This window comes from Triturus cristatus, chromosome 4_1 (assembly GCF_964204655.1).
Source record: "Triturus cristatus chromosome 4_1, aTriCri1.1, whole genome shotgun sequence".
Classification (NCBI taxonomy): Eukaryota; Metazoa; Chordata; class Amphibia; order Caudata; family Salamandridae; genus Triturus; species Triturus cristatus.
Window position 1 is genome coordinate 115385599 of NC_140585.1, and position 7214 is coordinate 115392812.

General features: G+C 46.8%; 2 non-coding genes across 2 annotated transcripts; one reads left to right on the top strand and one right to left on the bottom strand.

Annotated features, from left to right (window-relative positions):
- The first annotated feature begins 2227 nt into the window (after positions 1-2227).
- TRNAL-AAG (transfer RNA leucine (anticodon AAG)) lies at positions 2228-2309 on the top strand. The gene has a single exon. It is a non-coding gene; the product is annotated as a tRNA-Leu (tRNA).
- A 714-nt stretch (positions 2310-3023) lies between these two features.
- Positions 3024-3096, bottom strand: TRNAF-GAA (transfer RNA phenylalanine (anticodon GAA)). The gene has a single exon. It is a non-coding gene; the product is annotated as a tRNA-Phe (tRNA).
- Between the last annotated feature and the right edge of the window lie 4118 nt (positions 3097-7214).

Here is a 7214-nt window from a genome sequence, read left to right on the forward strand (position 1 = left end):
TAAAGCGGCGATAATTGTATCGCTTGTCTTGATAATATGCCCCTTATTTCTGCCCTCGCCTGTGTGATCCGAGGGCAGGGGATGGACTTGTGCCGTGGTTAGCTCCCTGCACCACACTGGAGAGTGAAATGGGAGCTCTGAATGACCCGGAAGTGCACTGGCTCCATCCTTCTCGGCTGCGGCGATGGGTGGGAATCAGTTGTAGCTGAAGATAATTCGGGTATTGAGATTGTCCCATTGGGACCCCCAAACTTTGGACAGGAGCTGGGTCTTTTTCTTCCCCTGGAGTGACTGCTCTCCTCTCAAGGCCTCACTGCCATCTCTATGGGTATTGATAGCGGTTTTAAGAGCCCCGCTGCTGAGTGCTCCCCACAGGGTGTGAGTCCCTGTTCATTTTCTTGAAGTAGACCATTATCCCCCTGCCCTTAGCTCTGTTGTGGCTTGGACTGCTCCAAGGTTCAGCTGACTTAACTCGACGCTGCTCCTAGCGCTACTCATTCCGGCCTGTGTTGATGCAAGAATTGTAACTGGGCAGTCCAAAAGGCCCCTTATAGAGGAAAAGTCATGAGGAGAGATTCCAGAGGCTAAAAGGGCACACACCCTAGTGGCCCTGCTGGCTTTGAGCTTCCTTAGGGGGCTGATAGACGCTGCCTTAATTTTCTCTGGTTGGGTAGTGATTTGAGTGTATAAATTGTGCCTGATACGGGTGCAAATATTTTGTCGTGTTGACCGGCTGTCCAATTTTATGTTAGCTGTTAATCCCTCTATCTGGGCTCCCGTCAGAGCTCTCCTCAAAGGTGTCCTGGAAAGATGGGAGCCACTTTTTAGGTCTCTCCTAAGCAACGCTGGCGCTGTCTCTTCGAGAAATGCTGTATTCAGGATATGGGCATAAAGCTCCGGCCACTTTCCGCCCATCTTTTTAATTGGCTCCTTTCCCTGTCCTTTGTAAATTGTGGCTTTTTATTGGTCAATAGGCTTAGTAGTACCTCCTTAGTACCACCTTGTCTCTTTTTGTAACCTACCATGAGGACACCCCCTGTTACTTATATTGTTACTCCCTAGGTTTTAATTACAGCCTCAAGGCACTATTTTCTCAGAAGGCTTCAGGCAAGTCACGCACTTGGTCCTAAGCTAAGCTGGCAGTTGTTACTTCACTCACTAGAACATCTCACATTTACATGAGACCATCTATAATTTTCCCTTCATCATCTCTACACAGATTACAACCTAATCCGAAATTAATGTAATAATTATTTTGTCACATTACAAAGCTATTAATTGTATACATGGACATAGCTATGTGAATGTAATCGTAGTTGTGTCTTGTATGCAATGCATTAGGGATTTACCATATCTTCTGCAGGGTGCAGCATCATATGTGACCAAAAGAGGTCTGCATTGCTGGTGCCTTGCTCACTGGGGGCCTCTAGGAGCAACTTGCGGTACTGCACAGAGACATACAATGCTGGTGCCGTGCTCATTAGGGACCTCTAGGAGTAGCTTGCGGTACTGCACTTTGGCATACAATGCTAGTTCCTGGCTCACTTCACAAGCATTTGCAATGTACTAGGTCTCACATTACTGAAAGTATGAGCTATTTGCTTTGCATTATTATTTGTGATGCCAATAACTCAAATTATCAGCAATGCGAGGTCTATTGCATTGCAAATGCTTGTTTTACTCATCCTTCTGAGTTTGTGGCGAGCAAGCTCATGAAGGCGGTGAGGAAAGCTTGAGTGATCGAATGTCACTTTCACACTGCGGGTTTATCATATAGTCGGTTGTAGACTATAAGGTGCCGCCACACCACCACGGAGCAACTAGTGAAAGGGGAGGGGCACGGGCACGCCTTGTCTGGTCTGGTTGAAGAGGAAGGCCTGGTCTGGACTAGGGTGGACAACCAATGCCATCTCAGACCCCCCTGTACTTCTTTCTTTCCTGGGCACACACAGAACCTGATGGCCAGTCCCTGGTAGCCGGTTCCTTCTTTGCATAGCTGGTATCCCTCACGGTGTGTGGGGGAATAGAGGCTGAGTGGGCAATATAGGAGCAGCTCTGGTTGTTCCCATAATGCCCAAGGTGTGCTAGTGTGGCCATTGTAGGGCTTTAAGTCGCTGATGTGGGACACCGCAGGAAGAGAGGAGAAATATAGCTACAAGCCATACCACCCTTAAAGAGCTCTGTGTCGGTCTATGCTATATATATCGATATAGACAAACTACTGCACGGTAGCGTGGCCGAGCGGTCTAAGGCGCTGGATTAAGGCTCCAGTCTCTCCGGAGGCGTGGGTTCGAATCCCACCGCTGCCAAGATTTTTTTTTTTTTTTAACTTTCACTAATACATCGCCATACTCTCATTTACAAACTTGAAAATACAAAGTGTTTCCAGGGCTGCTCCTCCACAGCAGTGCTCCTTTGTTTTCTGCTCTCTGTCTATTCCAAAATGATGTTTATGTTAGGTTAGGTAAGGACATAGGGCGTTATAAACACAGGACCCGTGGCATTCAAAATGAACAAAAGGACTATAAACGGAACCGCTGCAGTCAGGGGCGCGGGCTGCTGAGCGATGGGCTCCGTGGAGATGTCCACCCTGCCACATTCCTCGCTCTGATGCGACAGACGTCTGCACAGCTCGCCTGCACACTGGTGCACATTAATAGTGAGTGGTGTTGGAAGTGATGCGGAAGGGAACAGTTTCTCTCTTACACTTGAAGCGTGAGATGTTTAGACTGTGTGTGTTTCCTCAGCAACTGCCGCGCCTGTTCCAATCCGTAAACATACAATAAAACCTTAAATGAGCGAACGAGCAGGTTACAAAGAAGATGAGGCAGTGTTCTGAGCATTAAACATTAATTGCAGTGCCCAGATGTGAGGAAAAGAGCGCAGGTGGGAATGAGGAAGAGAGAATGATGGTTTGAAAGCGGAGATGGAGGAGCACAGGAGGGAAGACGAACAGCACCGAGAAAAGACTGTGCGGTGGCGAAGGAAATTGTAAACATCAAAGAAGGACAAAACAAAATATCTGCCGAAACCCGGGATCGAACCAGGGACCTTTAGATCTTCAGTCTAACGCTCTCCCAACTGAGCTATTTCGGCACGTTTCCTCACTGCTGCACTGTGCAGAACACCTCATTATAGATAATGTCAGGGCTTTAAGTGGACCGGGTCTCACTGGTGCCAAGCACTGGCAGTTTTTTAAAGGGGGCCTCCAAATGTGTCTCTACCAGGCTCTGTTTTTGCTCTGGCACAGGCGTTCCGTTTTCCAGTAGCGGTCGTGGAGGGAGTTTCGTGAGGCGGGGAGGGGGAGGTGCAGGGTGGGGAAATGTAAACACCGGAATATGGATGAACGGAGGTAAGTACACATTTAAATAAATAAAACAAATTCCTTTGCGCGCGCTGCATCGCAAAATGCGATGCAGTGCGCGCAACAAAATTCGTTTTATTTATTTAAATGTGTACTTACCTCCGTTCATCCATATTCCGGTGTTTACATTTCCCCACCCTGCCCCTCCCCAGCCCCGCCTCACGGAACTCCTTCCACGGACCGCTACTGTCCGTTTCTTTCCGGACTGCAGTGACAGCAGGCACATGGATGTGCCCTGCTCTCACTGCTCACTTCTCACTAGTGGAGAAGTTACGGCATGACATCATGCCAGGTGAGCGTTGTAGGAGAAGCGAAATCCTTTAAAGAGTCATTTATTTTCTCTCTGGATTTTCCTTCTCTTTTGAAACTCAGGAGCAGCAACATTGCCGTGGTGTCACCAGGGCTTTAAGTGGAAGCTTTTTCAATATTTTATATAACAAGCCAGAGTTGCTGCTTATTTATCTTATGCCAGTAACAACCACTGACATAGCTAATAGTGCCGACTTTTTGTAGGTATGATATTACTTGTTGTATGATATATCTGGATGCAATGACAGACACAGCAAAATACAAGTTGGGCCCGCACACTATGCTAAGCACAGATTTTTAGTGTAACCGTGTTTTGAAGTCACGCCCTTAATTACAACGGCCACGCCCCTGTGAGAGACCCTCCAGTTTTTTCATCCCACTTAAAGCCGTGGGTAATGTGATATATAATGTTAGTGTCGGTATTGTAAGGTGGGATAATTTAACAGCTGCTTTGACTACTCCTTTGCCTCTCTGCTAAACCCTTTTTCATTGTGCTTAATAAGGACACACTCATTTTGCCCAACAGTCAATCAGTATTCGATGGATCTCTCTCTCTGACCCAGTAACTATGGTTAGTTTAAGCAGTTGCCCTATTCCTGTTTTTCTAACCAAACTGTATGAGAGAGAGAGAGCAGCAGAGAGGGCGTGCAGAAAAAGAGAGAGGAGCAGAGAGACAGCAGCTGAAAGAGAGACCAGCAGAGAGCAGAAAAGAGAAAGAGCTAGTGAGAGCTGAAAGAAAGAGAGCAGCAGAGACAGAGAGGGAGCAGCAGCAGAGATGGAAAGCAGCAGAGAGAAAAGAGAGAAAGCGCAGAGAGAAACAAAGAGAGCAGCAGAGAGAGAACAGCAGAGAGAGCAGCAGAAAGAGCAGCAGAGAAATAGAGAGTGAGCGCTGAAAGAGAAAGAGAGAGCAGCAGAGAGAAAAAAAGAGAGAGAAAGTGAGAGCTGAAAGAGAGAGCGCAGCAGAGAGAAAGAGAGAGTAAGAGCTGAGAGAGCAGCAGAGAGAAGAGAGAGAGCGAGAGAGAGAGGGAGAGCAGCAGAGAGAAGAGAGAGCAAAAGAAAGAATGAGAGCTGAAAGAGAAAGAGTGGAAGCAGCAGAGACAGAGAGAGCACCAGACAAATAGAGAGTGAGAGCTGAAAGAGAGAGAGAGGGAGAGCAGTAGAGAGAGAAGTGAGAAAGAGAGCGAGAGCAGCAGAGAGGGAGAGCAGAAAGGGAGAGAGCAGCAGAGAGACAGGAGCTGAAAGAGAGAGAGAGCAGCAGGGAGACAGCAGCTGAAAGAGAGAGAGAGCAGCAGGGAGACAGCAGCTGAAAGAGAGAGAGGAAGAGCAGCAGAGAGAGAAAAAAGAGAGAGAGAAAGAGAGGGAGCGAGAGAGAGAGCGCAGATAGAGAGAGCGCAGCATAGAGATAGAGAGTGAGAGCTGAAAGAGAGAGAGAGATAGAGAGTGAGAGCTGAAAGAGAGAGAGAGATAGAGAGTGAGAGCTGAAAGAGAGAGAGAGCAGCCGAGGGTGGGTTTAATAACCAGGGCTTTAAGTGGGCCGGGTCCTGACAGTGCTGAGCACCGGCAGTTCTGAAAAGCAGGTGCGGAGATGGGTCCCTATGGGGCTCTTCATTTTTGCCCTCCTCCTCAAGGTGGATTTTGTTAAACTATGCAGCAGTACCACCATTCACTGCTTTTGATTTAAGGTCAAAGAGACTCGCTATAGTTCTTTTACTGTCTCATAATTTAACAACTGAAGCATTTTAAATTGTATATATAAAGAAGCCATAGTTGTTGCTTATTTAGCATATGCAACTAACAAGGATTGGAATAGTCAATAGTTCTGGTTTAGGTGTAATGTTACTTGTTGTATTTTATATCTGGGTGCACACTTAGCCAAGCACAGATTTTTAGCTTGCATGTTTTTGAGCCAAGCTCTTAATTACATTGGCCACGCCCCGTAGAGAGACGCCTCAGTTTTCTCATCCCACTTAAAGCCCCGTTAATAACACATAATGCACAAACTGCCAGACCCTATTAAAGAGTCTTCGAGTGGGAGCGGAAATATAAGTGAGTGATATCTCCGCTAGCTGCCCCAAGAGACAAAGCTGTTGAACAGTGACTAAGTTTTATACTTCTCATAACTAGAAATACATCAAAGATAATTGCTTACGTTTGTCACTTATGTGAGAAATCGTCAAGAGGTTTACAGCACATGGCTTTGTGTCGCGATGGATAGCGCATTGGACATCGAGTGTGACTCAAAAAGGCATTTGGCAACTGGAAAAATGCAATTGAGCAGCCACAGCAATTTTTGCATATTAGATTTGCCACATTTGCCACATAATCCATCATCTGCTGCGTAATTGCAGATTTTAACTAAAAAATGTGTTTCTAGTTCAAACAGTTAAAAAGTTAATTAAAACGCAATGACACGTTCTGCCCCGCTGTGGAAGCACCTTTGCAAAGGTTGACTCGTCACGTTTCTGTAGCTTATTGCTATATTTCGGAGCTAGACTGGTACTAATGAGGAACAACTAATGCCCAGACAGTGTTAACACGTTTAAAAATGACTAAATAATGAAGTAGTACTACCACAAAATGTGGCACATAATGCTGCAAAATCCTTTTCTTGCCATGTAATTTATTTAACCATGCCTCATAATTTCATCCTCCTCTACTACATGATTCCAGTGGCCCTGAATATCACGTATTAATCTTGAAACCATTCAAGTCATTTTACCAGTTACTAAAGTCATACACCATGGGCTGTATTACAGATAGCACCCCGGGGGTGCAATAGGCATTTGCACTTGCTTATCTGCCCGCGGGGCACTATGGGATTACAGAAGGGACTGTAGATGCTTGAGCGGCCCCTTCTGTATTTACTGATAGCGCTGGTCTAGTGCCCGCGCTATCTTCAAGTGTTTTTGCTCATTTGCATGGGGTCACAGAGAATCACTTTGACTTTGCGCCTGAGCCATATTATGGAAGTGGGCGCAGAGGCAAAGATGCTCTTAAGAGAAACACTGACAGTTCATCACAAAAATGAGGTGCACTCTCATTGCACGAGGGGTGGACGAGCCACTGAAAGCTGGAGCCAGGCTCGACCCAGAAGCATGGCTCTGGCTCAGCTTGAGGTCCTGTTGGAACCACGAGCCCATAATGAGCCAAACGTTCATGTGGCTTCTGCCTGCCTTCCTCCCTCTACCCAGGATGTAGCGTTACGGCCAGAACTGCCGACTTGGTTTGGGTCTTGGCTTTGGCTCAACATCCTGTGTTTCTTAGAAAATCACTTAGGGGCAGATTTACAAGCCCTGTGCGCCATTTTTTGCGTCACTTTTGTGACGCAGCGGCGGCGCAAAGGTAGCGCCATGCCGCAACAGATTTACAACGTGACGCATCCAGGGAGATGCGTCACGTTGTAAAGCCCTGCGCCACATTAAGCCCGCGTCAGGTTTAATGTATGCAGGGTGGGCGTTACGTCGGAAAAAGCCTCGTAAAAGTGACGCAGTGAAATCTACAAGATTTCACGCAGTCACTTTTCCGAAGCTAGTGCGTCAAA